The sequence below is a fragment of the Pinus tabuliformis genome, chromosome 5_2 (genome assembly GCF_031772625.1).
Source record: "Pinus tabuliformis cultivar Carrire ecotype Pingquan chromosome 5_2, CPIR1, whole genome shotgun sequence".
Lineage (NCBI taxonomy): Eukaryota > Viridiplantae > Streptophyta > Pinopsida > Pinales > Pinaceae > Pinus > Pinus tabuliformis.
In genome coordinates this window covers 291482633-291494332 of record NC_142306.1, presented here as the reverse complement: position 1 = coordinate 291494332, position 11700 = coordinate 291482633, and positions in this window count along the sequence as shown.

Here is an 11700-nt window from a genome sequence, read left to right as displayed (position 1 = left end):
ACCATTTAGGCAAAAGCTCAGAAGAGTTAACCCTGTACTACTCCCCTTAATTGAAAAAGAAATCAAAAGAATGTATGAAGCAGGGATAATGCTCCTAACAGGTTTTCAGAGTGGGTGTCTAATTTAGTGCCCACTAGGAGGAAAACAGGAGAAATCAGATTGTGTGTTGATTTAAGGAATGTAAATAAGGTTTCTTTGAAAGACCACTCCCAGTTACCTAATATGGACCACATTTTACAAAGGGTAGTAGGTGCCTCTAAGATTTCAATTTTGGATGGGTTTTCAGGCTTTAACCAGACTCTAGTCCATCCTGATGACCAGGAAAAGATTGCTTTTACAACACTATGGGGAACTTTAAAATATGTTAAAATGCCATTTGGACTTAAGAATGCAGGGGAAACCTTCCAACGAGAAATGGACATAGCTTTTACAAAAGAAATTCATGATTTTGTGGTCATATATCTAGATGGTGTTACTATGTTTTCTAAATCAGATCAGCAACATTTAGATCATTTAAGACAAGTGTTTTTAAAATGCAGAAAGTATGGTATTTCATTAAATCCTAAGAAGTCCTTATTTGGTCTAGAGGAAGGCAAATTGTTAGGCCACATAATCTCCCAAGATGGCATCAAGATTGATCCTGATAGAATAGAAGACATTCTACAAATACCTCACCCCAAAAATGTTAAAGAAATTCAAGCTTTCCTAGGAAAGATTAACTTTTTAAGAAGGTTCATACCTAATTTGGCTGAATTAATTAGATTGTTGAACAATATGTTCAAAAAAGATTCCAAGGTTAAATGGACATTAGAAGCTAAACAAGCATTTGAAGAAATTAAAATGGCTTTGAACAAAACACCAGTCCTTACAAGCCCAAATTTTGACAGAGACTTCATAATATTTTCATTTGCATCATAACACATCATTGCTACTGTTTTACTACAAAAACATGATCAAGGATGTAAAAAACCCATAGCCTTTTTTAGTAAAGCACTTAGAGATGCACCACTAAAATACCCAATCATGGAAAAATAGGCTTATGCACTTGTCAAAGCTATTAAATACTTCTGAGTATACATATTATACTCCCATATAATAGCCTATGTAGCAAATGCTATTGTCAAAGATATCCTGACCCAAGAGGGGATTGAAGGCAAGAGAGGTAAAAGGATTTCTACTATATTAGAGTATGACATTGAAATAAAACCCACAAAGCTTATAAAAGGACAGGGATTGGCTAAACTCATGACTGAAACCAATTGCCAAGCCCTGGATATTAATGAACTGGATAATGAACAGGAGATGGCGACTCCACAAATCAGCCAGGCCTTCCTAGAATCACCTTGGTATGCTAATATAACTCATGTATTATTAAACCTGTAGGCTCCTCCAGGGTTATGCATAACAAAGAAAAGGTTTTTAACAATGAAAGCTTCAAAATTTTGTATTTTAGATAATACTCTTTTTTGGAAATATCATGAAGGTATTCTATTCAATTGTTTAATAAAAGATGAAGTTGACAAGGTACTCAAATAATTTCATGTAGGGAACTATGGTGGACATATTTACTAGAGATCAACTGCTGACAAAATCCTAAGGGTTGGATTTTACTGGCCAACCTTGTTTTCTGATGTCAAGAAATTTGTCACTGCTTACCATAAATGTCAAATTTTTTAAGGCAAGAGGAAGCTTTTACCTCTACCCCTTAGACCAATTTCCACTGAAAGACCATTTCAACAATGGGGTTTGGACTTTATTGGGGAGATCCATCCTCTCTCTTCTGGCCAACATAAATGGATTGTTACTGCCATAGATTATTTCACCAAATGGATAGAAGCCATTCCTTGTAGACAAGCCAATGATTCAGTGATCATAGGATTCCTAGAAACCAACATCGTGTCTAGATTTGGCTGTCCTAAAAAGATCATAATTGACAATGTTGCCGCTTTCAAATCCAAAAAAATGATAAATTTCTGTAACAATTATCACATCACCTTAGGCCATTCCATAGCCTATTATCCTCAAGGTAATGGTCTAGCTGAGTCCTCCAATAAAAGCCTGATTAATATTATCAAGAAAGTGTTGGAAGAAAACAAGAAAAACTCGCACAAGAAACTTACCAATGCACTATGGGCAGACAAATTAACTACCAAGAGATCCATTGGGACTAGTCTTTATGAACTAGTTTATGGTATAGAGGTTGTATTTCCCTCATCCTTAGGAGTCCCTGTAATTAAATTCCTGCGAGAAGCTCAGGTGCAGCCCACTGACATTCAAAGAAAAATAAATCAGACTATCCATTTGCAGTAGACCAGAGAAGAGGTATACCAAAGATCCCAAGTATTACAAGAAAAACTCAAGAAAATATTTGATAAGAGGACCAAGGCATAAGATTTTTACTTATGGGACAAATTTTAAAATGGGATTCCAGGAGAGAAGACAAGGGAAAACATGGGAAGTTTGGCTTCCTATTGAAGGGACCTTTTATTATCCAAGCCTCACAGGGGAACAATACTTACCTTTTGAAGAACCTGGATGATTCAGAAACCGAAGAGGGGCCAGTTAATGGTCGGATGCTGAAACACTATTTTGATCCCACCTCTTGATGAAGGTGAAGCTTGAAAAGAAGAGGGGCCAGTTAATGGTCGGATGCTGAAACACTATTTTGATCCCACCTCTTGATGAAGGTGAAGCTTGAAAAGAAGGCCCTGAGCCTCATAAGTGTAATTTTCATATATAAAATAAAGCAACCAACAGACGGAGATTTCAAATCACAGTCAAGTCATGGAGAAGGCCATTTGACCTGTTGTCCTTGACTTTCCACCTAGGAAATCCATCCCCAAGTGGAGCTAATGTTATGCTCCTATACCAATAGGTGTCATATTTCATGATTGACTTGATTAGCTCTGCAATATGTACATACCTTTCTTGTTGCAAAGGTTTTCCATATTTTCAAAAAATCAAAAATTTTAAAAATGTAAAGAGAATATACCCTAAAAGAAAAATCAAAGGGTAAAAAGATAAATGGTCAAAAGAAAAAATGAAAAGAAATGAACCCCAAACAAAACAGACCAAGAAAGTGTGCAAGTCCAAATGCCACTATTATTTCATTTTCTGTGAATTAAGCATCATGTACAGCTTGTTGAACTTTTTACCACAATTGATGAATGGCCAAATAGCTTAATCTTGGCCATTTCATGTTTGAATTTCCAATTTTAGAGATAGAGAATACAGATATGTCCAAACTATTCAAACTTGGCAGATAAGTGGATAGGTAGAGAAGCAAAAAAGCTCAACAGTTTTATCTGAGCCTTGGATGAAATAAGTAAAGATTTAGATAGGCTTATCATGTAAAGAAAAGAAAATCTAAAAATGGTTTACTAGTCCAAGTGCACCCAAAGAAAAAGAAGAAAAAATGTTAGGCACAATAGGTTGGGTAGGCAGTTTTCGGGTGTTGCAGAAGAATTCTTGTGATTGATTTTATCTCTCAAAATGTTCATCTTACTATTATCACAAGTACCATGGCGAATGTTTGGATACAGATCAAGCCAAGCATGACTAACTCCCCTTCATCCCTTTTCCAAATCATTTACTAAATTCCCCCAAAGATATTAAGATCTACTTAAATATACTTAAAGTCACTCATTCCTTTTTTATCAGATGCCTAAGTAAATCCCCATTTTACTTAGGAAAATCGTCTCATTTCTTGTATAAATCCCTATTGTTTGCCTTTTTTCCTAAGCTTTTAAACATTATGACTTAGCACTTTGAAATTCACTCTTTCATATTAACTTTAACATTATTATTTAAATCCCACCCCATTACCCATTCCCATATTATATTTATAATAAAAACCCCAATTAGTAATATTTCCCATCCCCTGGTTGATCTGAATTTGAAACTCAACTTGATTTGAATTTGAAACTACTTGTAAATGGTTTTCAAGGTATTCAATTCAGATATATACATGTTTAAAAGATGTCCATGTCTTGCAGAAAGAAAACAAATGAAAATTTCAGCTTTTCATGACCCATTTAAGTATAGCAGATTTATTTCCTTTTACTGTTTAACACACTAAAATGAATTTGTTCCGCAAAATAAATCAACCACAGATGCAAAAGAAGTTGGTGAAGTAGTTCACCCCTCCTGGGCTACGTCTGCTGGGTCCAAGGCTCCCAAATGGGCATTTCCTTGTTTTAATTAAATGCTCAAATTGAATATACAGCTGAATAGAAGCATCTACAAGTGGAATAGATGGTAAAAACGGATTCAGAACACTTGAATCCTTCAGGATTGACTACTGGTTCACCTCCAATGGATACCTGCAACCCTATACAGTTCTCCCAATACTGGGCCCTAGTGGCTCCTATAACTTCCATGGCTCCAAAACCTCTACAAATGACCTCAGATGGTTGTAAGACCTATGCCAATGGCTTTAGAAGGTCTAAAATACCCAAAAAAAAAAAAAAAAAAATCATCCAAAACAACCTTTCCTAGCCAAAGTTATGGCCATTTACTCCCTACTGCCAGTTGCCCTTGAAAAACTCCAGTTAACTTTAGTTGGAGCTAGTTAGGCCCGCCAAATATGGTAGGTCCGCCCAAATTTGGCGCTCCTAACAAATTTCCGCCAACTTAACTACAGTTATTAATGCGCATGTGACCAAAAACTCCAGCGGTGGTTATTTGCATTGGATTTCGCGCCAGCAGTTAAGGGTTTAGGCCCATAGTTCTGGGGCTGGGTCACGTGGTATGGGGGCTAGCCTTAGGGGCTGGACCCCTTCATTTCCCGCCCAAACCAAATTTTAAACTCATATAGAGTTGTCGCTGCTTTTCAAACAAGACCTGCAATGGTGGCGCGTTGGTAAGGCTTTGTATTTGTTGAGAGCAGGTCATGGGTTCAAACCATAACCCAACCGAAATTTTAACATGCACACATACCTTGTTGATGTCACCTCCGAACACATGGCAGACTCTGGGCCTGCCACATGGCAACCTGTGATTGGCTGCCCAAAAAGGAATATTCGAAAGAATATTCTATGGAATATTCTTTTTTTAATTTTTTTTTGAAAAAATCAAAATTTCAATGTTACTGAGAAATTCTTCTTTTTGCCATAACTTTCTCATATGGCGACTATTTTTCGAACCGTTTGTGGTGCCGGAATCAGGAGGATAAGCACTTTCCAGTCGTTCAACTTTGAACCAGTTCTAAGAATTTTAAAATTTGAGCATTTTACGACACTTAGGACATGAGTACTTGATCACCAGTGATATAGCTATATTCACTGTTTAAATTGGAATTAAAGGTTTATCCAAAATGTTATAATAACCCTTCATGTGCATAACCTCAGGATTAATTAACCCTTGGTTAATTAATAACCTAACTTGAACAACCCGACCACCAATAAAATCACTCTCGAAACCATTAAAGCCGTGGTTAATTATTGCAGTCCCACCACTCAAAGCCTCTACCACCTCCATTGATCGCCCACCATCTGATCGGCACTCTCCCATCTGACAGCCAATATACATTTCGCTAGCCCTCCATCTGCCAAACTTTACCGCCCGGGAGATCCCCGGTATCCATGCTCGTACCAGGACGCATGTCACACTCCTGCGTTGCTCGCGGCCCTCCTGTCCGAAACCACTTTAGCCCATAAATGGCTGGGGTAAAACCACTTACCACCCTTCGCTATGCGATAAGATGTCCCGTCATGATGACATCATCCGCCCAATAAATGCCAAAAATACCTGCCAAATCAATTTTCGTTAAATAAACGATAAAATTTAATTTTCACCCCGATTTTCTGCAAATTTTTCTCCATGCAAAATACGTCCAGTCGACTGTTCGAGCAGCTAGCCCGTCACCCAGCCAAGAAACTCCAGCATCGTGCTCGGCAGTCCGCCATTCGACCTGTAAATTCGCAGTTTTACCTCCGCAATCTAGGTATTTATCCGTTTTTTGCCCTGCAAACCTGCAATTTCACTTTTCCAATGAAAATTCTAACTGAGAAAGCCAACTTTGAGTTGAAATCAGTTTGTTTAGTCCATAAAAGACTCCTAAACCTACTGTTTAGTCCGATTCTCGATAGAAAGCCCAAATTTCAGTTTGAATACACAAGAACCAAAACATCGAAGCCCCCATAGCCCTGAATGTTACGCCCATGAACGCGCCTCATAATGACTTAAATTATCTACCCTTGGCCGACAGAGATTTCGAAATAAAAGACCTTTCTGGTGACAGGAATCATCTTCAGACCTTCTGCCAAATTAGAGATAGTCATCTAAGCAACTCTGACATTTTTGGACTATGGGAATCAAACCTTCCCATGTACTTCCTTCCCTCTTTCCATGTTTTCCCAAACATCATTCACCAATGTTGTGCCAGCTACGACCTTGTCCACAAAGAAATTATGTCACCTTCCCAAACTATGTTTTTTTCGTAACTGTTGAATCCATCAATGAGATAATACATTTCCATTCCACTGAGCCCCTTGCTTGTCTTTCCATGGGATTTTTGCTTGAAAAAGCTTCTCAATTGCCCAACTCAGAGATAACCTGTATTGCTCAGATGTTCATGAAACCAAACTGCCAGCCCCAAGGCCCACCTCCCTATTTACATACCTGGTTCACTGAGACTGGAAAACTCATTCTTGACATGATATCCTTGATCTTGGAATTTAGGTCCAGTGAATATGTGGATGATATCACCCTGGTTCTATTATCTATCTTTACTCCAGGACAGTCCCCTGTTGTCAAGTATGACTATGCCACTTTTATAGCCAACAAAATCCATGACTAATTCCTAAATTTGGATAGAGAAGGAGTTTTCAAATACACTTCTTATATATGCCATCTGTTGTTATATTATCAGCCAAACAACTTTCCATTTCCCATCAGGAAATTAGACTCAAAAGGAAATTGGAGATCTGTGATCTTTTGGTGCTTAGTCTTCCATAACTGTGATTCCCCTTATACCTATAGTGAATTCATTGACTTATTTGTGCACCCAGCCTCTACTCTGTTGATAGGAGCTCCTCCTCCTAGGATTACTGGTGACATGAAGAAAATTTTGCAGCTTTCTAGACAGTACTGAATAGGTGACTGGTACCTATACCAGAATCACACAAAAATCAAAATGTATGGATGCGAACTATGCCCTTTCAAGTTGTCTAGATATGTGCCCATGAGGTTATTTGCATTAAAATATTTCAAGCAGGTCATCTATGCAGACTTATCCCACTTTCGTAATGTAAAGAAGAAGGCTCAGTTGAGAATCGAAAACCAGTTAGGCCCTTATGTCATTAATTCTAGGGATGCATGGGAAGATGCTGAGAAGATCTTAGAAGACCATCTTAGATTGAAGAAGAGCTTTTAGTGGGTGCCTTATGACCCATGTAGTTTCATAAGTGACAAAAGGGTAAGAAACAGGCTATCGGTATATGTACATCATAGGATACCAGAAATTGAACAGTATGCAAATCAGGAAGAATGGGTAGAAGGGACATTAATAGAGGAAATTAGTGAACAAGAAAAGATGGAAAAAGCTATGAAAGATCTTGAAAAAACCCTTGACCTGGACTCTTTTGGATAGGTATCTTTCAAGTGGCCTCAACAATTAGGAGTTGGGAAATCCTTTGCTGGAACTTCTCAGCATCCTACACAGAAAGCTAGCACACCAGTCATCGGGACTTCAAAGGGCAAAGAGGTAGAAACTACAGACCAGCCAATAATGACTGATCAGCCAGGGGGGTCCAAAGAACATGAACAAGTATGAATTCCTCCAACCCAATCTAAAGAATCAGAAATCCCAACATTACAAACTCCTCTAAATGAGGAAAGAAGTAAGAAGAGAGACAGAGAAGAGGCCACACCTATCAATGGTCCTATTGAACAACCAGGAGCAAAGAGACAAAGACTGAATCCTCTGTCAGAAGAGGAAATCATTGAAGAAATGACAGACAGTCTAAGAGGTGAGAGGGTAGTCAGCCAGTAGACTTCCCCAGTGGTAGATACATCAACTAGCTCACATAGGCAGGAGCTATAAAGACAACATAGTGTAGAGGTATCGTCCACCAGGCCACAAAGCAAACAGTCGCGAGACATTAAACAGACTTTCATAGAAATTAAAGCTAAAAATAATCCTGTGAGGATTTAGATGTACAATCAATACTTAAAGATGGCCCCTTCAAACCAACAAAGGTTAATGTCTGCCTATGACATTAAAGAAGGAAAAATGTTAATGAGTTATTTTAAGCCAAAGGTACAACAACCCCAGTCTGCAGCAGATTACATCAGAACAAACTTGGATGTCCTAGCCAAAGACATTCATCCTTTGGACCAGATTGAACTTCACAAGCAGACTGGGAAAACGGTTTATTTCACATTAATTGATAAAGTAATGTTGGCCCACCAGTTGCAAAGTTCCTTAGACAACACAAAAGCTTAGTTGCATTGGGAGAAATCTTATTCTCTGGTCAAGGATAACAGAATCAGATCCTTAGAAGAGATCATCATGGAACTAGGACATGACCCCAAAGATACTAAAGGCATAAAGGCACTAATCAAGAAGAAGGAAGAGGACATTGCTACCTTGAGGAAAAAACTGAAGCTACCTCCTTCAAGGCACCCTTAGACTACAGAAATCATAGAGCAGAAATTAGAGGAAGACATGATGGACCTGCCCATGAAACTTAATGAAAGATTAACTGATACCGAGAAGGCACTCGAAAAATCATTAAAATAGAAGAAGGGAGAGTCGACCTCCCAGCCACCTAAGGTAATCCCTACAGTCACAACTGCAATCCCTTCAACAATTGGATCAACATTTTCCCCAAATATCCTGGCAGTCACAATAGAGGTAATCACAGCTACATCATTAGCAGGAGTAGCACCAAGCTGCAGTGCTAATATGAACACATAAGAATTGATAAAGGCCATGGAAGAATTGAGACTCCAAGTGTCGGAATTGAAACTAGTGAAAGAGCAATTGGCAAAAGTAGAAAAGAGTTATGATAAATCCAAAATAAGTGTGGCAAAGAAAATAAGAGAGGTTAAAGCATTAGAAAATAAAGTGAGAACATTAGAAAAGGATGTCACTATGGATAAGCCTCTCGCAGAAATCAAGGGAATTCTTTGGACCAATATACATCAATCCCTAAATAATGTTTGGCCATCTATCCAAGCTATTTATGAGTAGATTGACTTAGTGAATGCAGCACATGGAGAAATTCAAAAATCAAGAGCTTTATTAGGACGAATGCCTAATCAAGTGAACCGGCTCATACATTTTTTGAATAACAGAAATAGTGAGCAGCTGGAACAACTTGGCATCCTAGATAGGATAGGCACCATTTTGGAAATGAAAAGAGTTTTAACCAAGAGAAATTTAATGCATAATTTGGGAAAAAGGTGCAAGGATATGCAAGTAGAAATTAATTCTTTCATGGAAAGGTTTACAGTTTTGTAGGATAAAGGGCTACCAAGTCTTTTAGGAAATAATGACCGGCTTATGAAACACACAAATTATGTACATAAGTTGAAGACGTATGTTGTTGATCAAGTTAATTCATCAACAAGTACTTCAGGAGTGAAAGCACTCCCCACAGGCCAAACTCTCTATGATAACTTAGAAAACTTATTTTATATTGAGCATGAGGTAAAACATCTATTTCAGCTCCAGCCTAATTTCTTCAGATATATAGAAACTGATGAAACATTGAGGAAACTTCAGAAGCATAAATTGCCAGAGAAATAATGGTGGGAAGACATGTTGGGGATTTTGTAAATTTCTCTTGGGTAAAATGTACATTTTGGGCTATTTTTCCGTGATAAATATAAACATAGATAAATGAGTCTCAAGCGTGTCAAAGTATATATGATCAAGGTCAAAGAATGTCCGCCAATGATGGAGTAGCCAGCACAGAGTATCAGTAGAAGACAGCTGTAAATCGACTCAAAGAACCTACCTCCAACACATCCGACAAATATGGAACAGCCAGCACAACATCGAGTCATATTTTCCCTATTTTCAAGACTGTTTGTCTCTATCTTTTGTAAAAAGGGATCAATCATCACTAGATCTTATCTCTATCAGATATTTTGTAAGATATTTTGATATTTTGTATAAATACCCCCCCAAACGAAGTAGTTGGGGTTGGTGGGTATTCATAGTTTTTTACTGTAATACTAAACTTTTTTGGAGTATAAAATTTGTTGGAACCATTTGCTGTCTGGCCTACTGGATGAGGAATTGATGCATAATACTTGTCACAGAATTCTTGAATTAAAATCCGGATCAATAAGTCTCTTATATCTCATGTTTTACAGTTTTCTTGTTTAACTATATCATCTGTGTTTCATAATTTGAATGGTAAAGAAAAGGATTAATTTAGAATTTGCTTAAATTGCACTCTGTCTTCAATCTTTATTATTCTTTGTGTTTTCTTCAGAATTAATATAAGCAGTGAATTTTTAATTTCTCCTGCTTCCTGGTTCTTGCATATTAACTATTTGCTAAGGAATTCTTAACTGCTCCTTACCAGTAATCATCCATTTTCTCCCTTTCAATATGTTGAAGGATTCTTAACTGCCCTTCATCCATTGAAGCCCATTCCATCTGACTCCAACTTGTATTTGTTCCATGTTTAACTACCCTTCTCTTTGATACCATCCTCTATTAAGAAATCGAATCCAGAAAGCCATCCTTCTATGACTCCATCATGCCCAATGGACTGAACTATTCAGTTTGACTCACTGTTTTATTGAATTCCACCATACAAACCCAAAACAAAACCCTTGAACTTCATAACTAGCTTAACACATTTCAAAACAAACCTAAATCATAAAGAGAGAGCCCTCTCTGGACCCAGATTGGCTAGAATCTATATCCAAAAGATTGGTCTGTGGTTACCTCAGCCGTATTCCCTTTATTACAACTTTGGGGAACAACCTAAGTGATAACATATCCCATGCCATAATTCATTCAATTCACCTACCTATGGTTGTAAGTAGACAGACATATTCTTCAATTATCTTCTACAAGGGGCTATGAGAGATAACATAACATTTTCATTATTCATGGAAAACCATGGGGAAATATTATTATTGATCACTATTAGTAGGAAAATATAATAGTTAGTGTTTTCGAGGGAATATGGGTTGATTCCCTCCATGGTTATTATAAGTTGTAGATACCGTACTTCACCCTTGAATTTTTCGAGCCATGTATCCTCTATATGCTTCATGGCTATTGAATCAATTGGGATTCACATAACTCTCGACACACTTCTGTGTGAGGCATTCCATCCTTGCAACATAGCTAATTATTTTCAACAAAAGAGACTTTGAATCCTTGGGATTATAAGCATGTGCCTCAATATCTTACGAGGAGGACCATGCAATTTACCTTTTTTTTCTAATTTATGGTAACTATCATGCCCACTTTTTGGACATATCTCTTTGTATGCATATTCTCCTCTATGTAGAATAAAACCATTTGGACATGTATGATATGATATGTACTCAACACTCAACATTTTAAACAATTGCTTTGCCACATCACATCTACTAAGAAAGACATTGTCAGTCAAAAGAACCTTATATTTGAATAACCTGCAGTTTGTGGGAAATATAACTGTAAATGTCGATATTTAATGTTCATAAAATAAACCATTTTTTATGTTGATCATGTGAAATAATTTC